Below are 11,224 nucleotides of genomic sequence, written 5' to 3'. Positions count from 1 at the left end.
TCAACTAAAGTTTCCATAAAAAAGTTTGATTTCCATGGGCAAATCCCGATCATGTGAGATTTATCTACTGCACCGGTATATTATGGCGAAGGAGAAGCGTCGCAATAGTGCGTGGGCTGCTATGGTTATGAAGCTAAGATTCCTTTTGACTTTTTGTGTGTTTGTGGATGCTAAGCCGAATATAAAGAAGTTAGCTCAGAGAATACTCGTTCGCGCGCTGAAGCTACAGGGGTGCCTGCTCAAGACTATTATCGAGAAATAAGGGATCGAGTCACTCCCAAGCGCTCTCAGAGATCAGGCGATTCTGGCCGTCTGATAAGTTTTACTGATGCGAATCTAGCCGTCGGATCAAGACTCTGGACGATCTGGGCCGCCGGATCAAAAAAGGCGCTGTAGCAATGAATAGTTACCCTTTTTCCCGGCCTCACTCACTCTGTGGCTTCGATCGGAACTCGCTGACGTGTGGGGTCGATCGCGTGTGGACCCCGCTTGTCAGCGACTATGGTTGTGAGTGTGGCCTGTGCGTCCCGGCGCGCGCACCGGCGGGTAAATATCCAGTGCCACCGCGGGTAATACCGTGCCCCCGCCGAGGGTAAAACGGTCATTTCGTGTCGAGGCCGTGTACGTGGTGGACGTAAGGTTTTGGTTACCGGTCGAAATTTCAAGATTTCCCATGATTACCGCGTATTTCCATGGCCCTCGGTAAATCCCCATACAGAGCAAAAAATACCAATTTTTTCAATTTTTTGAATTTAAACACTCGATTTATAGTAAAGTACGTAGGATCTAATTAATGCCTTGAGAGTTGGTTCTGACGTGTTGCTAGCAACCTAGTTCGTGTTTTGGGAGGTCTATGGTTCAAATGTTCGTTCATTCATTTATTTGAATTCAAAATTCAACTATAAAATTCATTCGAAATATTCTTGGTATTTCTCGGTAACCGTGGTAAACACATATACCAGTCCCCATCGGTAAAATTTCCTAATTCGGTAACCAAAACCTTGGTGGACGGTGGTTGGCCCGTACGGCTTGCCCTTTCGTGGACTCGTCCCCAATCGGCGAGACGCCTCGGGTTTCTGTCGCCCCGTCTCACTTCCCTCTCTTTCCCTCGCATCTCTCGCACACGAGCAGCCGCCGTTCCTCTCCGCCTTCCTCCTCCACCACACGGCCTGCCCTCCCTTGTGCTAGCCTCTCACGGCCATGAAGAGCGACGAGCTCGCCGTTCCCGTCATCGGGAGGAGAGAGACCGACGGACCTAGAGCATCCCCATTGACGGGAGGAGCGGGAGGAGCGCAGGAACCGACGGCGTCCCTCCGGCGACCGGATCGGCTCCCTCGCCCGCTGTCGTGCCGCCTCAACCCCAAGTCCGGCGGCCTCCTCTCCCTCCAGTGCCGCTGCTCCACCCTCTCCGACGCCCCTTACCTTGTATCCCAAGGGAGGGATGGGGAGGGAAGGGAATGGCCCAGATCAAGGTTTTGGTTACCGGTCGAAATTTCGAGATTTACCATGGTTACCGCGTATTTCCGTGCCCCTCGGTAAATCCACGTACCAAGCAAAAAATACCAGTTATTTGAATTTTTTGAATTTAAACACTCAATTTATAGTAAAGTACATAGAATCTAATTAATACCATGAGAGTTGGTTTTGGCTTGTTGGTCGGAACCTAGTTCCTGTTTGAGAGGTCTTTGGTTCAAATGTTCGTTCATTAACTTATTTGAATTCAAAATTCAACTATAAAATTCGTTCGAAATATTCTCGGTATTTTTCGGTATTTCTCGGTAACCGTGGTAACCGCGTTTTCCAGTCCCCCTCGGTAAAAATGCCTCATTCGGTAACCAAAACCTTGGCCCAGATTGAGGATCGAGGGACGAGGTGAGGCAGCGCTCAGATCCACGGCGGCATCGGTGCGCCGTCGTCGACCTGAGCCGCCACCGTCCTCGAGGTCAACCATGGAGTGGGGTCTAACCCGTCTACAGCCATGGATGGAGACGCCCCCAAACCCTAGCATGGGGACCGAGCCGCCATGGATGTTCGAATGAGGCACTGCACCGGATCCCTCTCCTCTTCCTCCATCTTCCATGGATTTCTCCTCCCTCTTTCGGTCCCTCTCTCACCATGGTCTCATCTCTGTAGGAATGAGGCCAGCGGCCAGGACGACGACATGGTATGACCCTGCTTTGCTCCTTCCCCACCATGACGGCATGACCACACCATGCAAGGTTCCATCTTTCTCTCTCCCCCTCTCATGGAAGGTTTTCGATTTGATCTCAAATTGGGCATTCATATGTGTTACAGCAGCATCAAGGTTCCTTGGTGGGTACAGCAGCAGCAGAAAGAGCAAACCATGGTGGGTACAGCGGCAGCAGCTGCGGCTCGATGGATGCATGGACGCCACCATGGAAGGTCTCCCTTCTCCTCTCGTTTCTTTCTATTTTGATAGCCCCCTGATGTACAAGTGATATGCTTTGTTGCTACTATAGTACTTGTGTCTCATTCAGATTCCGTGCTTCTTTTCTTTAGCATGAATGTGCTTATTTCTCCATCCCTTTCCACTGGCATGGGGTGGTAGCATTGTTTACTGGATGATTACCAATGGAGTCATTTGTGCTAAGAAAATGTACTGTCTTTTGATCTCTGATGCGACCATTTCCTGATATTAATTACTTAATTAGTGATCACATGGTTTCCTTGTGTCAAATTTATGGCAGCTGCGGGGCTGGAGGCGGCATTCGGGGTTGGAGATGGCATGAGAAGCAGAGCTCCTTGTGCCACTCTCTCTACAAAGGTGATGCTTGCTCCCATCCATGGCTTGGTTTGCGAAATTAGTTGGAGTTGTGATTAACTAGCAGTTATTAAATATATGTGCTTTCATTAAGAAGAATAAGCTACCATGCTAGATTAGTTGATCCAGGGCTTAAGTTCCGAGCTCAGAGTTTTTTATTGCACCAGTTTAACTTTCATGTAGTTTTGTGTATTACTGTATTATGTAGAAGCAATAATAATAAGATTGATCCCTTCATTTTTTTGCAGAAAGTGTAGTCTGCAAGCTTATCAAATCTGGGTACTGTTTGTAAAAGTGCAGCACCATGCATCAGTGAGCTCTCTAATTTGGCTAGAACAGAGGGCTACTGTTCTTACTTATTTACTGCCTGCTGATCTCTCTCTCGCTCCCATTTTTTTCAATTTAATCCCTGGATCTCATTTTTGTGTGTGCAATTATCTGTAGCTACATGGTGCTATGAAAATTCAAGCGGGCTGAAGTAAAGATTACTCTATGTAAAATTCATGCTTCAATGCCTACTCGTAAGACTATGTCATATATTTTTCTGTGCTTTAGCTGCAGTCACTGTTGACTTGTGTGTACATTAAATTGCATCTTAGTTATCTAACATGCATATGCAATATATCTCTCATCAATAAATATCTATGTGTGATTTGCAGGGAAATATATCCGTGCTTGGTAGTTTGAGACTATTGGTGTCAAGATCTTGCTCCAAATTCACATGATCTAATTAGAGTTCTATACAGAGTAACACTTTTGGGCTTTGGGTAATCTCTCAATGGTTTCTAAATGGTAATCTTGCCTGACCATTGGTTTTTTGAGTTCTTTCAAAGAGTATTCTTCTTGGCTTGCAGGTTGCCGCTGGAGCCGGACAAGATAAGGCTTGCCTTACCTGGTGACGTACTGGCTAGGAGAGTGCAAGCTTCCGCCCACACGTACCAGATGGTCCCATCAAGGACGTTGTCGTACCGACTGCCGATGATCTACAGGTCAGTTTTTCCTTAGCTTCTGTTATTAGTCTTTTTTTTCCTATGAATCGTTCGACTCGTGGTTGCTTCTACAAAATAGCTCATCTTTTAGCTTGAAATGTTACCATGAAACTTATCCCCTTTATTCACTTAAACAATTTATGATGGTGGTTTGGGTACCAAGCTCAGTTGTTTTTTTATAAAATGATTACATGGTCCAATATTTCAGTTATGTTACATATATTCGTTTTTTATGTTTTTCTGAACCTTATACTTCCCTGTATTTATTTTTGTTTGGCTATGAACAACCCAAGAGATGAAGATGTTGAATTTGCTTCAAACTACTACTGTAAATTTAGAAGCTTCCTAGATTGCATCCTAGCTTAGTTGATCCAGGGCTTAAGCTATATACCAAAATAACACTGAGATGAGTTCTGTCAGAAGTACGTTGAGCCTTTTTATTTTTATTCTGTTTTGCGCACTCATTTAATGCCACTTGGAATCTGAAGTAGAAAATATCATAAAGAGCTTGATGACTTATAACATTACCTGTCACAGTATATTAAAGGGTTTTTAGGTGACCAATTAGGAAATAATTAATTTTGAGTGCTTAAATATTGTTACAGTGCGTCATATAAGTTACCAAAAAATTGTAATTGGGATATCAAGGCTTAAATGGACAAGTCCCATAAATAATAAACTTACCCCTCATATACTGGTTGTTGGTAAACCAACCACTAAGATTTTGATTCAGTGTTTGCCTAAAGAAATTACTCCCCCATTTTGATTTCATCAATTTTTTGAACAGCTCAGGCCATTTTTGTCGTTGTATGACAAGGCTGCCGATGTCATCACTGAGCCGCCTTCTTTGCTTCAGAGGCTTATTGTTCTGCTATAGATCTCTGTCTCTTATCCACTCACCCATTGTACTGCAGGTTTGTGTTCTTGGGTTTTTATATCTCGCTTCTTCTTTTTAGTGAGCGGGTGAGCTAATCTGGTTATTATCCTATTGGCCTGTTGCAGCAATTGCAACCTCCACATTTCCATGGCTGCTCATCCTCCGTAACTTTCTCTAGCTGAGCTCACGCCACCACTGCGGCACACCTCTCTTATAGCTATCGGGTGACCGCGTGTGCCGTTGCCACCACTAGCGAGATCTGGGAGAAAGAGGAGGCAAAGAGGGAGATGGAGCAGCAAGAATAAAGGTAAAGGAAGGAGGAAGAGGAGACACCCTAAGCATGCCGGTGACCTCCAGGCCCGCTACTACGACTTCTCCAAGCAACACCAATCTACAGCAGCAAGGTTCACATTTAAGAAATTAATAATAATAACGTGATTAGGATTTTTTGTGCCATTACATAAATCCCCAAAACCAACTTTTCTCTCTTTATTTTGGGTAACAAGATACCCTGTTGTGTTTGGAAGATGCTTATTGCTTTGTCTTAGCTTTAGCGTTTGGCATGATCGATGTTGATGATGTTTAGTAATAGACTGGTTGAGATTTTGTTATGGTGCTTTGGATGATTCCAGCTACCAGCTAATTAGATAATATTTATTGTTGGTTTCTTATTCTATAAAAGTGACTTATGCTCTTAAGATAACCACAATCCCATTGTTTGTCATATCATAATACAACAAACTGCCATTTTTTTTGCCATATTACTATGCTACTCAAAGATCATTGGTATTTTATCGTTCTTATTACTCCGTCATAGGCTTACATATGTTATTTTCAGTCGTACACCACATCGAACATCCAAGTATTGTGTGGCAGACCCTGTCCTCCTATGCTCAACCTGATATGCTCTTTTATAGTGTTGATTGTGTGTGTTAGGAATATGCTCTTTTGTTTTGCAAGAAGAAACTTGATCGAAGCTTTGTGTGATCAAGTTTATGTGTTGCTTGCTATGCAGTGTCTCGAGCAAGATGACCAAGTGTTGGTGGGTGGGCATCAACAAGGTGGGTTGTCAGCACGGTGTTCGAGTTGGTCAGTAGTGGTGCACCTGCGCCATGTATGGATCAATACTCTAGGAGGTTCTGTCGAGGCCCAATCCATCCAGGTAGTTTGTTATACTACTGATATGAATACACATTATTTATCAAGAATATTTGTATACCATATTATCAAGGAAAATAATCTGTGTATGCACTTCTTATGTTCATGTGCAGTTCAGAGCCATTGTCAAATTGAATAACAACTGCCTTTTGGTCTCGGCCCATAACCAGCCGTGAAAGACGAGATGTTTATGCTGCCCTTCTACCTTCCTCCCTGTCCCTACTTTTCCCCATCGCGTGTTGGGCCCTCTGAAGTAAAATAAAACAGGAAACTACATGCTAAAAAGTGGGGTAATAAATATCCAGTTACTAAATTCACTAAATTTGTGATCCCAAAACTGTGAGCAAAATAGTGAAATGTCAGGGTTTACTCTACTCCAAATTTGCAGTTTACTTGAACTTTGTTGTGATGAGCATTGGCGCCTTGGCTTTGAACTCAAACCTCATTGTGATTTTCCCTTGAAAAGTCCAAAGCACTTGCACTCTATCTCTCTCTACCCTTTCTCTATCAATCCGCCAAATTCTTATGTTTTTTCTATGTACCATCCAAAGGCACATATTGTACAACGGTTGTAGGATTCCATAGTACTGAAGTCTCAACCCTATGTTTTTCCTATTGCTACGTTTTCAAATTTCTGCAATCCAAAGAGACTCTATGTTATGACCGGCATATTAGGGGCTTAGTCCAGTGGGTTGTGGCCCAAGTTATCTTATTGTTATTAGGGGCTTAGCCCAATTATCTTATCGTTATTAGGACCGTTTGCTTAGCAGTCAAGTAAACCCCTCTATATAAGGAGAGGAGATGTATCAATCCAATCAAGAAAGAAGCAATCATTATTTGTTCGGCTTCCCAAAGGAAGCCGAGAGACCTAACCCTAGCCGCCTCTTGCGCCGCCGCCGCCTCTTCTTCATCGCGCCACGACGCCCAGCCGCCAGCGATCATGAGAAAGCCCACGTCCAGCCTCCTCCTTCCCCTACAACCTACGCTCTAGACCAGGTAGGATCCTAGCTCCTACCAATTTGGTATCAGGAAGCTTGGGTCTGATCATGTCTGCTCCACCTCCCACCCCGCTGCTGCCCACCGCGCCGCCGCCCTTGCCACCGCGCCGCTTGAACCCCCGCGGGGGCCTCCACCGACAAGTCGTCGCCCCTCCCCGCGCCGCAGGCCACTGTCTACTCCCGGCGGAGATCACCGACATCTTTAATGGCCTCGTCACCGCCGTCCCGGGCATCCACCTCCACCTTGCCGGGCCTTATGGGCAGCCGCCTCCCCTGCCGCCGGCCGCCGCAACCGGTCCGGCCGCGCTGCCCTGGTACACGCCCACCACCGCTCCGATCGGGCCTCTACACCACCACCGGCCCGTACAGCCGCCGGCCGCCGTCGCCCCCCACTGGCCACAGTGGCTGGCCCCGGCGATCGTCGCGCCCCCAACGCCTCCCAGGTCCGGGCAGCCGCCGCTCCAGCTGTCGGGCCCACCAACGGCCACTGCCGTGCCTTCCTGGCCACAGTGGTCGGCCCCGACCCTCGCTGCACCGACCACACCACCCGGGTCCGTGCCGCCGCAGCCGCAGTTGCCGGCCCCGCCACCGCCCAGCACGTGGCCCGGGTCACCAACGCAGACCGGTGTCCCGATCCAGCAAGTGCACTTCCCACCGTCGCCGTCCCAAATACCAGCCTGGCTGACCGGATCATCACCGCCACCCGTCTACACGTCGGCGGGAGAACCGTCTGCGCACACTCATCAGTTCGGCGACCCCTCCGGCTCGGAGGGGCACTTCTCGGGCCACGGTCGTGCTGATAGGGCGCCCCACTCCTCGCTGCTTCACACCTCCGAGCCAGTCGGCCACGACGCTCCGACTCAGACACCGCCGCGGTTTGCCAAACTGGACTTCGCCACTTATGACGGCACGGAAGACCCCCTCAACTGGCTCAACTAGTGCGAGCAGTTCTTTCGCGGGCAGCGCACCCTCGCCTCTGAGCGTACCTGGCTCGCCTCCTACCACCTCCGCGACGTGGCATAGACCTGGTACTACACCCTCGAGCAGGACGAGGGCAGCATGCCCCCTTGTGAGCGCTTCCGCGAGCTCTGCCTCCTTCGTTTTGGGCCACCGATCCGCGGGAGCCGCCTGGCAGAGCTCGGCCGCCTTCCCTTCACCTCCATGGTTCAGGACTTCGCCGATCGTTTCCAGGCCCTGGCATGCCACGCGTCGGGCGTAACGGCGCAGCAGCGGGCCGACTTCTTTGTCGGTGGACTTCTGGATCACATTCGCGTGGACGTGGAGCTTCGGGGACCCCATGATCTCCAAACGGCCATGTACTACGCCCGCGCGTTCGAGCGCCGCGCAGGGGCCATCCAGGAGGCACCACCGTCCCGGGCCGCTGGGCCGCGACCCTGGCTAGAGGTTCCCGCGCAGGGTCGGCCTGCTCAGGCTTCCGCGGCACCCCTCGCCGCGGCCGCGGCGCGCCCGTTCCGCCGTCTCACCTCGGCCGAGCTACTCGAGCGTCGCCGCCAAGGGTTGTGCTTCAACTGCGATGAGCCCTACACGCCCGGCCACGTCTGCCCGTGACTCTTATACCTGGAGGCTGCAGACTACATTGAGGAGGACACCGTCATCGCCGACCTGGCCGCCCCAGCTGTTGCGAAGGTGTTTGACGCTGGTTGATCGCCTCGAGGAGTTCAACAAGCGCTTCCCCATCTTACAGCTCGAGGATGAGCTGTTTGTGCAGGCGGGGAGAAGTGTTATGACCGGCATATTAGGAGCTTAGCCCAGTGGGTTATGGCCCAAGTTATCTTATTGTTATTAGGGGCTTAGCCCAATTATCTAATCGTTATTAGGGTCGTTTGCTTAGGAATCAAGTAAATCCCTCTATATAAGGAGAGGAGATGTATCAATCTAATCAAGCAAGAAGCAATTATTATTTGCTCGGCTTCCCGAAGGGACCCGGGAGTCCTAACCCTAGCCGCCTCTTGCGCCGCCGCCGCCTCTTCTTCATCACGCCATGGCGCCCAGCCGCCGGCGATTGCGAGATCGCCCACGTCCAGCCTCCTCCTTCCCCTACAACCTACGCTCTAGACCAGGTAGGATCTTAGCTCCTACCACCCTAACTCTAGGCGAAGCAAAGCTTAATAATAAAAACAACATTGTGCTCATGTGAAACTACCTAGGTAACACATCAAGTTGTATGTTAGCAAACGGAGCTCATTTGCTACTCAAACAACTTCAGCAACCCACATATATTTCCGTGCATGACTTTAAAATTGATAACCAACGCACAAATTATATATCTATGCACCGGTACCTGTGGTGCACTCAACTATTTGACATAACTGCAGTTATAAAAAATATATGTAAAACCTACATCCGGATTTGAGCATTGCTCACGACATAGAAACATGAGCTTAGTGTTGATATAGTTATAATGAATTAATGATCCAAATTAATAGCCCAAACTCTATTGAGCCAAATTCATAGCCTAAACATATATTTATTTATCTTTTGGGTTTTCTAAGTTTGTTTTGAATTTGAATCTAAAAGTGTGCAATATAATAGATGCATGTTGTATTGCGATCCTCGTGTTTTGGGGGAAATTATCACGACTTCTAAAGAAGACTATGAAGGCCGGATACACGAATGTACCTGAAGCCCCGATTTGCTCTCCCCAACTGATGGCACAAGTGAGACAATGTCTGGTAAAGATGAAAAGCACCATCTTGTGCTCTTCGGTCTATCTCATTGTGTGTCACCTAAACATATCACATATGGATATCGACATACAAAGAGGTTAGCATTAAATGGAATAGGGGTACGAATGGCTAAGAGAGGATAGGGGCTTGTCAATGTAGGAGGTGTCAAGCATGAGACATCGGTGACATCATGTGTAGGAAAAGGAGTACGGATGCAGACAAGATCTGACCAGGTTGTTGGAAGCAAGCATGTGAATAGGGCAACATTGCATTATGGACACGCTTGGTGTCATGCAAAAAAAAGTTGTTGGCACTATTTGGGTAGCCTAAATATTGGCTACTAATGGGTTTGCTAGCAAATACTATTCGTTTGACAAATGTTGGTAAACCAATTTTTTTAGCAAACCATGGTTTTCTTTATCATGGTTCCATGGATGAATTTATCCAGACATTCAGTTCATGCTTTGAGATCTGGGAATATTATAATGGTTTAAGGATTAAGAAAGAGTTAAAGAGAATATATAACTACTTAAACGTATAGGAATTCATGTGGCTACTTGCATTGGTTAGTGGTCACGTGAGCTAATATTTAGGACATAATCATTAGCATATTGACAATACGTGGTGGTTCTGATTTCCCTCTTATTATTAATGTGTTGCATACATAGGCTATGACACCCTAAATACTATTGTAGAACCCATTGTTGATTTATTATTGTGTTGTTTGTGCTAACTAGAATTGGACTTAGCTTTCAATCCGATAGTTGAAAATGGTGAAGGCTCAATTTTTAATGAGAAGGCATCTGGTAATACAAAAATGTTAAAATTTGAAACTTGATCGAATGGAATACGTCATAATGATCTTTGTTGTTTTGCATATTCTTTTCGAGAGCTCTATGTTAAACCTCAGACAAATTATTGAAATATGTATTTTGACAACTTTCTTATAATTTAGAGCAAAATTTCGAACTACATAGTATTATTTTTTATGTATTAAAAAATTCCATTTTCAAATACAGTTTGTATCTTGGTTAGGAACCGCTGATGTTTTTTTCCATATCCACGAGATTTATGGATTTATTGGTTTACCAAAAATCGGATTGCCTAAATAAGCATAGATGGCATCCTATGTAGCAAGAAAAAACAACCATTTTATTTTGCTAGAAACTCTCCAAGCAATTTTCATGTTTTCTAGGCAGGAGGGGCCTTCAAATTCTTTCTTAAATTTTAAATGAAGATCAACCTTGTAAATAATTTTCATATAATGATCAAAAATTGATGTGTTGTTTTGGTGTTATAGTTTCTTATTTTCTGGCATAGTGGTGACGCTTGGACAATTGGTGATGCTTGGGCAATGTATCATACCATATTTGGGTATATTGTGGTTTTATTCCTACGTTGTTGACAAGGGTCTAGAATTTTAAGTGACAATAATGCCAACTCAAACTATGTCATTGCCAAGGATCATGTGGACTATTTAAATTCAAATATGTATGCATGGGACCAGAATCTTCGAGGTAATTATTCCACAATACCAACTCTGATCTAATTAAGAAGATATATACCAACCAGGTGCCAAAGTTGGAAATACATGTGGGTGTGTGGCTATATACAGTCCACACATATCTGTTGGCTGTGTGCAACAACTACATATGATGTGGTTTGCCTATTTTACATTAATCATAAAGGAACATGAGGCACCGAGAACTAAGAGTAAATCATATGCTTAGAAA

General features: G+C 46.2%; 2 long non-coding RNA genes across 2 annotated transcripts; both read left to right on the top strand.

Moving 5' to 3' along the window:
- The first annotated feature begins 2,705 nt into the window (after positions 1-2,705).
- On the top strand, positions 2,706-3,499 carry LOC123064672 (uncharacterized). The gene is made up of 4 exons (XR_006430766.1): positions 2,706-2,785; positions 3,031-3,094; positions 3,227-3,303; positions 3,442-3,499. It is a non-coding gene; the product is annotated as an uncharacterized lncRNA (long non-coding RNA).
- A 1,302-nt stretch (positions 3,500-4,801) lies between these two features.
- On the top strand, positions 4,802-6,072 carry LOC123064671 (uncharacterized). The gene is made up of 3 exons (XR_006430765.1): positions 4,802-5,052; positions 5,664-5,810; positions 5,920-6,072. It is a non-coding gene; the product is annotated as an uncharacterized lncRNA (long non-coding RNA).
- The last annotated feature ends 5,152 nt before the right edge of the window (positions 6,073-11,224 follow it).

The sequence above is a fragment of the Triticum aestivum genome, chromosome 3B, assembly GCF_018294505.1.
Source record: "Triticum aestivum cultivar Chinese Spring chromosome 3B, IWGSC CS RefSeq v2.1, whole genome shotgun sequence".
NCBI classification, from domain to species: domain Eukaryota; kingdom Viridiplantae; phylum Streptophyta; class Magnoliopsida; order Poales; family Poaceae; genus Triticum; species Triticum aestivum.
This window is presented reverse-complemented; position numbering and strand designations above follow the sequence as displayed.